Genomic DNA, 12,845 nt, shown 5'->3' with positions numbered 1-12,845 from the left:
ACTCTCAAGAAGGGAGGTCCTCAAGCTAGCTAGCTATAAATGGTTGGTACTATTAATTGCATGTGAGTAAGTAGAATAGGGATTTTTCAGCCTTGCAGTGTGCCTGCCTTTGTGCAGTTAACGGGTATCACTGTCGAAAAGCTATGGTCTTAATAGTGGATTCCTACGAGACTTGCCTACGGCTTAACCACTATTGAGCTATTAGAAGCTTGACAAGAGCCGGTGCTGTTTTGGTGTTCAACAACCCTCTCTTCTATTCCTTGCAATTAATGGTATTCGAGCCACAGGTTCATTAGCTTGAGTTCTTTTTTTAAAGGGGTAAAGAGGAGTAGCAACTAGGGCTTGAAGTGTCAAAGTACACCTAAAAATTTTACACCTAAAAGTTGTTAGAATGGTTGACAATAGTAAAGAGAGTGAATTTAATGTTAATAAATTTGATTTTGCTAATGAGAAAGCTACTAATGATGCCCCGATGCTTGTTAACTATCTTATTTCTAGGCTTCAACAAGCCATGGGAAATCCATTCCTCCAAAGTGAAGTGCAATGGTAGATTCGTGCTCATGGGATTCTCCAAGCTTCCCACCATGACGAGAGAGCACCTAGGAAGCCTCCTTGCGGGACTTCCAAAAGAGGCCTCTCTCCGATTCGGGAAGAAGAAGAGGATCCATATGAAGGGGTCAAAAATTTGCTCTTTGATGACGCATCTCCTTATCAAAGGATAATTCAAGAGCCTCCACCGAAGGAACGAGAAAGAAGTGAGTCTCCTGCCACCTTGGCGGAGATGGCTCCACGAAGACGGCGGGCTAAATGCTCTCCACCATCACCTCCAAAACGGAGAAGACCATTGCATACTTCTCCACACCATACTTCAAAGAGGGATGACAAAAACCAAGAGAAGAAAAAGGCGAGAAAGAGGACGCACTCTTCTTCATCCTCTTCCTCTTATGAAAGTGACAGTGAAGACAAAGAAGATCAAGGAAAGAAAAAGGCGAGAAAGAGGTCACCCACTTCTCCATCTTCCTCAAATTCTTCATCTTCTAAAGAAAGTGATGGTGCAACCTTTGAACCATAAAAAATAAGAGGCCATGGGGAATCCTATGCCATGTGGAAGAGGTCGTCCAAGCTCAAAGAGGGAGGGAAGAGCATCTCTTTCCTTACCTATGATGGCACTTTTGGTGCTACAAACAAAGTTTTGGCTCAAGAAATTCAAAGAGGGAGGGAAGAGAAATTCAAAGACAAAGCTCAAGAAATTCAAAGAGGGAGGGAAGAGCATCTCTTTCCTTACCTATGATGGCACTTTTGGTGCTACAGACAAAGTCTTGGCCTTTATCCAACAATTTGATGTGGCGTTTGGAGATGAGGGCTTGAGGGAGTCCTCTAAGCTACGCCATGTAGCTATGCACTTTCAAAAGTCCGCCAGGAAATGGTGGTCTAGCCTACGGGCCAACGGTGAAGCTCCACGAACATGGAAAGCTTTGAGAGCTTCCATTATGAAATAATTTTTGGCCGCCGATGCCAAAGACAAGGTACTCACCAAATGGTGAAGCTTGAAGCTCTCTCCCTACGAATCCATTCACAAATATGTAGACACGTTTTGGGATTTACAACTCAAATCCACTGTCTTCAAGAAGATAGATTTTGGAGAGCAAAAGCAACAATTTTGTGCGGGCTTAACTAAAGAAATGGTGGAGTATGTCAACTCCCAAAGGCCACGCACCATATTGGCGGTTATACGCCATACTATGGTGGCCTCTCAAATCAATTTCCAAACGGGGGCTAAAAATTCTAAGCCCATGAATAACAAGGGTCTCAATGAGCCTAAGGGGAAGGACAATGTCCAAAATTCTCCTAAGAGCAACTCCAACAAAGCTAAAGAGAAGGGAGTTTATAAAAGAAAAAATAAATTGAAGAGCCTGAGCGTTATTGCAAGGATAACTGTTGTTTCAAGTGCAGCGAGCAAGGGCATGTGTACCATGCTTGTCCCCAAAAGAACACCCGCCATGAACCTCCTAGAGCTACCTTGGTTGAAATCCAAGAGGAGGAAATTCACCACAAAGGATCTCCTCTATGCCATGCTTGGGGAAAGGTAAGAGAACATGATGCTTTTATTCTCTTTGACCCTAGTTCTACTCACAATTTTATATCTATAGAGTTGGCCACCAAGCTAGGCATACAAGCCTACGAGATGGGAGATGTCCTACCCATAGACGGTTCTTTCAAGGGGCAAGAAGGTTCAGTCACTCCCTTAATCGGGAAATTGAGGCTCCATGTATAAAGCTATGTGGACAAAGAGGACTTCTTTATCTCTCCTCTCAAGCATGAGGATGTAATCCTAGGGGCACCATGGTTTGAATGCATGGCTGCCAATGTTGCATTCCTTGAAAGGAGAATCTCCTTTAGGTTCAGGGAAAAATATATGTATATAGATGCTAAGGAAATGGGTGACACTATACCCGTTGTACATACATAAGCTTTCAACAAGTCAATAAAGAGCTCTATTTCTGTGTACATGATTTTTTAGCAAAATGAATCTAATGTTTTAGCAAAAGAAAATATACAAAATCAAAAGGAATTAGAGTTATCCAATTTTCTCAAGGGGTTTCAAGATGTCTTTTTTGACGACATCCCTTGTGAGCTACCTCCTAATCGAGGTAATGATGACCATGCAATTGAACTTCTTCCAGGAAGTTCACCGCCTAACAAACCTCCTTATAGAGTTTCTCAAGATCAACAAGAGGAGATTATGCGGCAAGTGCATGAGTTAGTTGATAAGGGCATGGTTAGGCCTAGCTCATCTCCATTTTGTTCTCATATGCCAGTAGTGCAAAAGAAAGACGGCACATATCGTATGTGTGTCGACTATAGAGCACTAAATAGGATCACTATCAAGAATAGGTTTCCCATTCCACGGGTAGAAGACCTATTTGATAAACTACAAGGGTCCACCTACTTTAGTAGGATTGACCTAAAAAGTGTCTATCATCAAATAAGGATAGTTGATCAAGACATTGTAAAGACCGCATTTTGCACTACGTTTGGTCTTTACGAATACATTGTCATGCCTTTTGGCTTGACCAATGCACCAGCCACATTCAACTGCTTCATGGAGAAGCTATTGAGGCCTCATCGAACCTTTACTGGAGTGTTCTTTGATGATATCATCATCTACTCTAATTCATTAGACGAACACAAGCAACAGCTCCAGGTAATATTTCAAGTTTTAAGAGAGAATAAACTTTATGTTAATCGAAAGAAAAGTGATTTTTTCTTACAAGAAAATCAATATTTAGGTCACATTATCTCTCAAGATGGAATCCAAATGGATCCATCAAAGTTAGAGGTAATAAAAGGATGGCCTAAACCAAGGAATCTTCATGAGTTAAGAAGTTTTATAGGTATGTGTGCATACTATAGACACTTCATAGAAAAGTTTTCACTAATAGCAGGACCATTACATGACCTAACAAAGAAAAATGTTAGGTACACATGGTCTACCAAGGAGAACAATGCTTTCGAAAACATTAAAGAAAATCTTATCTCTCACCAGTGCTTACACTACCGGATCTCTCAAAGCCATTTGAGGTCCAATGTGATGCTTGTGGTGATTGCCTTGGAGCTGTTTTGCTTCAAGAAGGGCATGCCATAAGCTATGAAAGTCGAAGGCTTGACCTTGTTGAGCAAGCCCTAGGCATATATGAAAAGGAACTCCTCGCAATTATACATGCCTTAGACTCATGGAAGCACTATTTATTAGCAACTCCTTTCATTCTACAAACGGATCACCAAAGTCTTAAGTACTTCATGACGCAGACCAAGCTCTCCGACAAACAAATGAGGTGGGCAAATTTCCTTTCGTAATTTCATTTTCATATTGCTCACATTCCTGGCAAGCATAATCAAGTAGCCGATGCACTCTCAAGACGGTCATAGTGAATGCGGTTTCCATAGCAACTCACAATGATCTATTTTCTATGATAGATGAGTATGCTATTGATCCCGATTTTAGAGATGTGATTTCAGCCCTTGCATTAGGGAAGAAAGAGGAACCATTTACCTTACAAGATGGTTATCTTCTCTATGGCAATAGACTATGTGTTACTAGCTCACTACGTGAGAAAATAATGTATGAATCTCATGCTCCTCCTTATGCGGGGCATAGAGGGATTTAGTCTACCTTAAAGAGGATTGAAACATATTTCTATTGGCCTACCATGAAAGCAAACATCCAAGAGTATGTTTCTAAATGTGTGGTATGCCAAAAGACAAAGTTTGATCGAGGGAAGCAACCTGGATTGCTTCAACCTTTGCCAATCCTAGATTCACCGTGGGAGAGCATATCCATGGATTTTATCTTTGGATTGCCTAAGTCTATCCATGGGAATACGGGAATATGGACGATAGTAGACAGGTTTAGTAAACAAGCTCATTTTATACCTGTCAAAAATACTATCAAAGCCCATCAAATGGCAACCCTCTTCATTTCACAAATCTTCAAGTACCATGGCTTGCCAATGTCCATAGTGTCGGATAGAGATCCTAGAATGATCAGTAATTTTTGGAAGGGTCTCTTTGGGAATTTAGGGACAAGGCTAAATATCTCTTTAGCCTATCACCCACAAACGGATGGCCAAAGTGAAATAGCTAACCTAACAATCCTCCATCTACTAAAAGCCTATGTAATGAAGTAGATCAAAGATCCCAATACTTACCTTTAGTGGAGTATGCCTACAATAATACTGTACATACTTCCACTGAAAAAGCACCTTTTGAGGTAATTGAGGGAAGATCAAAACCCAAAAGGCATAACCCAATAGGCAAAAATACCCCATTCAGTTGCAAAGACAGTTTCTTGCTGATCTTTGGGTCAACCAAAAGTTGATTGTATCCCAAAAAGGCATCTAAAAAGATGTAAGCTTCTTTTCCTGCAACTCATTCTAAAACATGCTTAGTGATTGGAAGGGCAAAGTTGTCTCTAATGGTAGTTGCATTTACTTTCTTGAGATTCACACACACTCGTAATTTTTCATTTTCCTTGGGTACTACCACAATTGGAGACACCCAATATGTGTGTTCAATTTCATAAATGAATTCGACTTCCTTTAGCTTTTCAATCTCTTCTTTGATCTTTTTGGAAAATGTCTCATTATAAGTGTATGGCCTTTGTCTGCTTGGTTTTGCATCATCTCTCATAGGTACGGTATGTTGGCAGATTTCTGGATCAACATCCTTGAGATCCTTATAAGACCAAGCAAAGATATCTCGGTATTCTTTCAGTAAGCTTAACAAAAGCTCTTCTTCTTATTCTTTAGTCAAGTCATTTGCAATGTAGGTAGGTCTAGGCTCTTCTCTTGGTTCGGTCAGATCTATCTTTTTTGCATTTTTAGGTCCTTCGTAGGTCTTGCCTTGTTTCTATAGTTCCTTGACAAGTTGTTCGACTATGATTTTTTGGTCTTGGAGAGTATATTATTTGTAATGGGATAGACGACTCATTATATCTTTACCTCCTCCTCAGTGGTTTCCATTTCAGTTGTATATATTTCCTTTAGAGCTTTTATCAAATCTTGATATTTCTTTCTTCGTTCAAATCATGGTTGAATCCTTGTCTTGGTATTTAGGTTTTGCTTGAGTTTCCTTTCTTGTTTTTCTCAATTTTTTCAACATTTCTTGTTTCTCGGTTAAAGGATATATACCTTTGTTTTGTCTTTGGCACAATCATGTGCATCTATCTGCATTAGGAACTGTTCTACTAGAGACTGATGGCATAGTTCTAGCTTTCAAGTTTCTGGTGTCTCTTTTTCTTCTATACCATTTTTGTCTTCTCGGTTTCTGGTTAGGAAAGTCAAAAAACTTTTTCTCCCCTCCTTTCATGAGTAGCTTAGCTCTCACATGTTCTTTTTTTTACCCCGAATCTTCTAAGGTAACTGAGTGTTCTTCCAACTCATATGTTGCATCATAGTAGAGGTCTGAAAAGACTTGTTGAGCTTTCATCAAGTCCTTGGATTCGTGAATTTCGTCTTCAATGTGAAGGGTTGAGATCATTTGTATGGGAATTATGTCACAGCCGTCCTCATTGCAAAATTGAGTAGGCATAGATGTATTTACACATACATCCATTGTTGCTAAAATTTGAGTTCACTCAAATGGCTCAAACAAATGCTCCAGAAAGGGTTCAGGTACATAGGCTTCATCCGTACAATCCCTTTCTAAGATACATTCTTCTCATTTTAAGCTCTCGCTTTCTGAGGCTCCACACATCCAAATGGGTGTGTCACTACAAGAGGCTCTTCATATTAGCGACGCTCACACAGCGACGCTCAAAAAAAAATTTCCCGGCGTCGCTATGAGCGTCGCTATAAGCGTCGCTATGAGCGTCGCAAATTTACAAAGAAATTTGCGACGCTCATAGCGACGCTTATAGCGACGCTCATAGCGACGCTGGCTGGGGTAAAAAAATAACCGAGCGCGCCCAAAAACTCAGATCTCAGATCTGAGTTTTTCGGCGCCCTCAAGCAAGGAGCAGGTAACGCTCTCCCTCACTCTCTCTCTCTCTCTCTCTCTCTCTCTCTCTCTCTCTTTTTCTTCTCCACACACACACACACACACGCGAGGAGAGGAAGGAGAGCCAGGTATGCTCCTTCCCTCTCCTCATTCTCATGTTCCCTTCCCCTCTTTCTCTCTCCCTCTCTCACACACACACATACACACACACACACATAGTGTTTTTGAGAGAGAGAGAGAGAGAGAGAGAGAGTACAAACAAAAACAAAAACGCACACTCACATACATAAACAAAGAATGCACACACACATTGAGAGAGAAAAAGAGAGAGAGAGCATGCATAAACAAAAAACGCACGCATTGAGAGAGGAAAAGAGAGAGAGAGAACATGCATAAACAAAAAACGCACACATTGAGAGAGGAAAAGAGAGAGAAAACATGCATACGATCCAAAAAAACGCACACACATTGAGAGAGAAAGAGAGAGAAACTAATTTAACGTCGTAGGAAACTAATTAAAATTAAAAGACCTAAAGATCTAGCCGACGAGGAGTTGAACTGAAGACCTATTATTCAAGAGGGAAATGGCATAATCAATCTATCATACTTGGCATGGGTGATAGAAAGGTTATACCATTTATCTCTTTTTATTGGCACATACATCCACACACGCGCACACACACAAGAAGAAGAGAGTTATAACGTCGTAGGAAACTATCTTAAAAGACGTTAAAGATTAGGTTATATGTAGACTTACATTAAATTAGATTTAGGTTTATTTTTAACTAGATTTACATTTATTTAAGTTAGATTTAGATTTACGTTATATGAGATTAGATTTAGGTCTCCATAGACTGCGATGCCTGCATGAAGCGGGTGAAGAAAGCCCTCAATGGAATATAGGGTATTGCTGCCTTCACTCATGGTGGGCTCCGTCGATCCAAAAGTACTGGTGAAATGTCTTCAGAAGATAGGGAAGAAGGTGGATCTTCAGGGCGGCAAGAGTCACTACATCCCCGACACAATGACCATCTAGACAACCTCTAGTCATTAGACTTACGTTAAATTAGATTTAGCTTTATTTTTAGTTAGATTTACGTTTATTTAGATTTACGCTTATTTACGTTAGATCGAGTCCACGCAAGAATTACTTACGGTTTAGGGTTTAGAGTTAGACGAACAGTGAAAAGATCTACTGTGAAAAGATGTTAAGATGAAGTGAAGTGCTACAGCTAGAGAAGAGGCAAAGGGATTTTGTCCACTACATGCAGTATCATGTAGACGTGGGTGTGTAGATTTCTTGTACCCACAAATATAGGTATTGACCAATAAAGACGAGATTATAACCCGGTGGTTCTGATCTCCGTGCACCTCTAGACCGAGCTGTGCGGGGATTGGACATGACTAGAGAATGTGAGGTAGAGAGAGAGAGAGAGAGAGAGAGAGAGAGAGAGAGAGAGAGAGAGAGAGAGAGAGAGAGAGAGATAAGACGAAGAATGCCAATAGAATATTAAATTTGTTGTCCAAGTTATAAGTTTTTTATCCTCATTATGAGTAGCGACGAGGATGTGGGACCGTCCAACCGAAACACCTATCTCTCAACGAGGGTCTTATGTCCTTGTAATCAATGCAAGCATGCTGTGCGACGGACAAGACGTGTTTCTTTGCAGCACGTTCGCGAATTTGGCGAGTTCGATCCATCTATTATAGATCGAGTTGTTGCCAATTATAACTCGTCGGACTCTGACGCTGGCCAACAAGCAGCAATCTTGCAACCCAATAGACGTGTTCGCAGGCGCTTTGGTCAACAAGCAGCATATGTGAGGCCACAAGATGTAGCCTCTGACAGCTCGGGGGATGATCATGCAGAGCACATTCCCAACGAGGCAATGTTTGAGCCCGAGATTGATGAAATGATCGAGACGATCATGGATTCAGAAAGGCTTATCTATGATGATATGAAAAGTGAAGCCGATACGTCATTGTATAATGGAGCACATATGTCTAGATTGAAAGCACTCCTGGTTCTTCTCAACATGCAGGCAAAGTTTGGATGGAGTGACACTAGCGTCACAACGCTTTTCAGGTGATCTATTACAGTTAGTTTACTTTAATAGAACTCTAAATGTATAATGATCTGATAGATTTTTACACGACTGTATCATATTTTTATGTTGTGTAGATTGCTGAAAGAGCACATACTACCAGCTGACAATGTGATGCCAGATTCCCGAGATGAAGCAAGAAAGATTTTGCGAAACTTGGGAATGGATTACAATTCTATCCACGCTTGTCCTAATGACTGCATTCTTTTCAGAGGGGAATACACAGACATGGAGAAGTGTCCGAAATGTGATTCCGAAAGATATCGAGTAGATCTCCATGGGACAAAAATTCCACAAAAGGTTTTGCGACATTTTCCTTTGCTTCCTCGCATCAAGCATTTCTTCGAATGTAAGTCCATGGCCGCCCTAGCATCATGGCATGAGGAGAATAAATCTTCGGATGGTGTGCTACGAATTCCTGCAGATTGCGCAGCCTGGAAACATATAGATGGAACATGGTCGGATTTTGCCAGGGAAGCTCGAAATTTGCGCTTAGGCCTGGCTATGGATGGCGTAAATCCATTTGGTCAAAGATCAACATCTTACAGTGTATGGCCCGTTGTCATCGTCAACTACAACATTCCCCCGTGGTTGACTACGAAGAAGGGGCACCTATGGCTAAGCTTGATTGTGCCAGGGCGATATAAAGTGGGGAATATGGATGTGTATCTTCGTCCACTATTGGAAGAGCTACAACAATTGTGGATTGGCATAGAGGTGGTGGATATGAGCCGACTCACAAGACGACGGAATGCTTTGATCAGAGGCATTCTAATGTGGACCATGCATGACTATCCCGGGCTAACAGAATGCTCAGGTGATCTATTGACACTCCTCACTCAGACACTGTAAAAATTGTTTTTTCCATAGTTGATCTATTATCATGTGTATACATGCAGGGCTTCAAACAAGCGGATATAGAGCATGTGTCACATGTGGACCTAGACTGAATGCACGTAGGGCACCCTCACTGAAGAAGCAAATCTACGAAGGTCATCAAGCGTATCTTCCAGAGAATCATGTGTTACGCGACGGCTTTTTGGGAAGAGAGCCACCAAGGATGTCTGCACAAGCATGGTTAGAGCAGAAGGAGATGTGCGATGACGGATTGCCTCCAGGGATGAAGAGACTATCTCTATGGTACGAGTTACCATACTGGCCCCGACTCATGATCAATCACTTGCTCGATCCAATGCACATATTCAAGAATGTGGGTAATCTACTATGGGACCATTTGACCGGCAAGAAAGATACTTTGGGAGCCAGAGTTGACCTTAGAAATGTGGATCGTATGGAGCAATATTGGCCGCAAACAGCGTCTGATGGATCGATAAAACTCCCTAAAGCACCATGGATTTTCACAGGAGCCCAAGAACGCAAAGTAAAAGAGGCCATTCGATCTTTGCGGACCCCCACTGGCGTAATGCACTCGCTCCGAACGTGTTTTACTAAAGAAGGAAAGCTTACCGGTTTGAAGTCACACGATTGGCATAAAATGTGTCAGGTACGTTCATAGTGGACTTTAATATCATTGCATAAAATGTGGACTTTAATATCATTGCTGCACATACTTTACAGTTTATTTTACCGGTTGCCATTGAGGGATGTTTGTCTCTCGACATCCGTAACACAATCTACAAACTTGCAAAGCTGGTGCAATGGATCTCACAAAAGGAGATCAACGTAGACTCCATACCATTCGCCAAACTAAATGCTGCGGAGCTTGTGTGCATGTTTGAGAAACATTTTCCTACTACAATGCTAACCATTCAGGTGCATCTTCTTGTTCACATAGTTGATGAGGTGGAAATAGCTGGCACAGTTCATTCCAGATGGATGTTCTTCTTAGAGCGTTTCATGAAAACGCTTAAGGGATATGTGCGTCAAAAGGCACGTCCGGAGGGTAGCATGGCAGAAGGTTGGTTGGTATCAGAGTCCCTAGTGTACATTGGAGAGTGGCTAGACGGATTTGATAAATCCCGGGACACGCTATGGCGAACCATAGATGATGAGCGCATATCTGGGATTGTCATGTGCAATCTCGGTGTTGAGAAGAAGATGACGGAAGATCTAGAGGCTAAAATCAACCGATTTTGCATGCTTCACAATCCAGTGATGCAAAAGTGGATTTCACAATATGAGGATGCAAAGCAAGAGCGACAAAGGGCACGAATCGAGTGGAGACGGGGAAGACGACCACCGATGCACTATCCAGCGGTTCTGGAGAGCCTACCAACCTTCATGAGCTTAAGATGGTTGCACAACCAATTGAAAAGCGCACAACAATGCGGTGACGAAGTGACTGAAGAAGAGTGGGAGTACTCTCGGGGTTGCGCGACCAAGGTAAGTTTGCAATGTACGACTAGCAAGTGACTTTATTTATAAACGTTTGAACGGCCACTCATAATCTTTGTTCGTTGTAGTATAAGTCATACACAGCAGCATGGTGTAAAGGTCGACATTTTAGGGTGGAACGAATCGACAAAAAGCGTTTTACTCAAGATTGTGGAATCATGGCAAAATTTGAACAGTCTAGTCGACGACGTTCCTCTGATGCAGATCCTGTGGTGGCGGAACTCACTTACTTCGGCACGCTGCAAGAGATTTTGAGGATCGATTACAGAGGATTTTTTGTCGACTTGTTCGACGTGCAATGGTTCAAGATAATCATGGAGGGTCGCAACGCTACTGTGCGTAGAGGAGAGTCTGGTTTTCTTGAGGTGGATTCTACTAAGAAATGGACTGACCTAAGAGACACTTTCGTACTACCCAAGCATTGTGAACAAGTAAGTATGTAAATAGTTAACATCCCCCTTTTACAAGTTATGTGCTTGAAAGCTCTCATGTAAGTTATGTGGCTCTGGCAGGTAGTATTTCATCCTACAAAGTCTACATCAAACTGGTGGTACGTCATAGAGGTAGCCCCTCGTAGTGCAAGGACGTATGAAGGCTACCATGTGCCAATCACAACGACATCAATGGAGGAGATCAGAGAAGATGCTCAATCAAAAGCCGCTGCGGTGGTGCCAGACGAGCATGAAGATGCTACTACTCTATATGGGGTGCATGCAGAGGAGCTACAAAATGAAACAGAGGATATGTGTTTAAACGGAGAGCTCTATATAGATATAGGAAGTTATGCTGAGTTATGCGAGGATGAGAGAGAGATCTCTTAAAGCCACAAATATTGTATTTGAACAATTTTGCTCCGTGTTGTAAAAGCTCTGGCTCTCTAAGTACCTTCCATGGTGTATAACGCTCTTTTCTACTCGCGCTCACATCTTTTGATTGAAAATTCTGAGTTTTCGACTTGCCTCTTCTATCACTCGATTCATTGCGTCATTGTATTTATATGCGTCATTACGTCATTGTATTTAATGGTCTTTGCGTCATTGTCTACTCTATTCATTCAATATTAAGTTTAAATATTCGTGTGTTTAATGCAGGTATGGATGATGAGGAGTTTCTTTCTTCTTTGTCACCGCAGCAGAGACAGTGGTACGTGGAGCGTCATCGCTCTGGCGCATCATCGCGCGTTCCTACACCATCCGCATCTCCCTCTCTTTCGGAGCATTCGGCGCGCTCCGAAGCTTCGGCGTCGACGAGACGAGCTTCACACTCGTCTAGACATCGGCGCTCTAGTGGTGGCGGTGGCGGTTGTTGTGGGGATTCCGCCACCGATGCCTCCACACCGCCTCGTGTTCGACGAGGCTCTTTACCCTCCCCTTCTTTGCCCGCCCCCACACCAGCCACAGCATCGCCATCTACGCCAGGTTTTGCACGGCTGACTGTTCCTAGAAGCTACACACCTCTACCTACTCCGCCAAGAGCCACCCCACTCGACACTCCTCGCTTCGGGGCCCAGACGCCGGTGGAGACACCTGACGTCCGTACCCCCATCGACACGCCGCTAGAGACCCCTGCCGGGACACCCAGGTTCACGCGTCACCGGCCAGAGGGCTTGCCTTACTCCGTCGACATCAGCGGCGGCATCATCATGGATGATGACGGCAAGAAGGTGATCTCGCGCATGCGTGGTCTTTGCTCTCAGCTGTTTAGACACTATATACTAAACAAATGGAGTGAAGTACCAAGTGATTTAAAAAACAGAGTCATCAGCATACTTCATGATGAGTTTCCCGTTCCAACACGGGATCAGCGCTTCAATGAAGACCTGATGAAGATTCGAATGCGCGAATACTGCAAACACAAGCGTTCCGAAGTGCAAAAAGCAATCAAGAA

This window comes from Adiantum capillus-veneris, chromosome 28, assembly GCF_014529385.1.
Source record: "Adiantum capillus-veneris isolate H3 chromosome 28, ASM1452938v2, whole genome shotgun sequence".
Taxonomy (NCBI): domain Eukaryota; kingdom Viridiplantae; phylum Streptophyta; class Polypodiopsida; order Polypodiales; family Pteridaceae; genus Adiantum; species Adiantum capillus-veneris.
The sequence above is the reverse complement of the archived record's forward strand: the minus strand, read 5'-3'. Positions refer to the sequence as shown.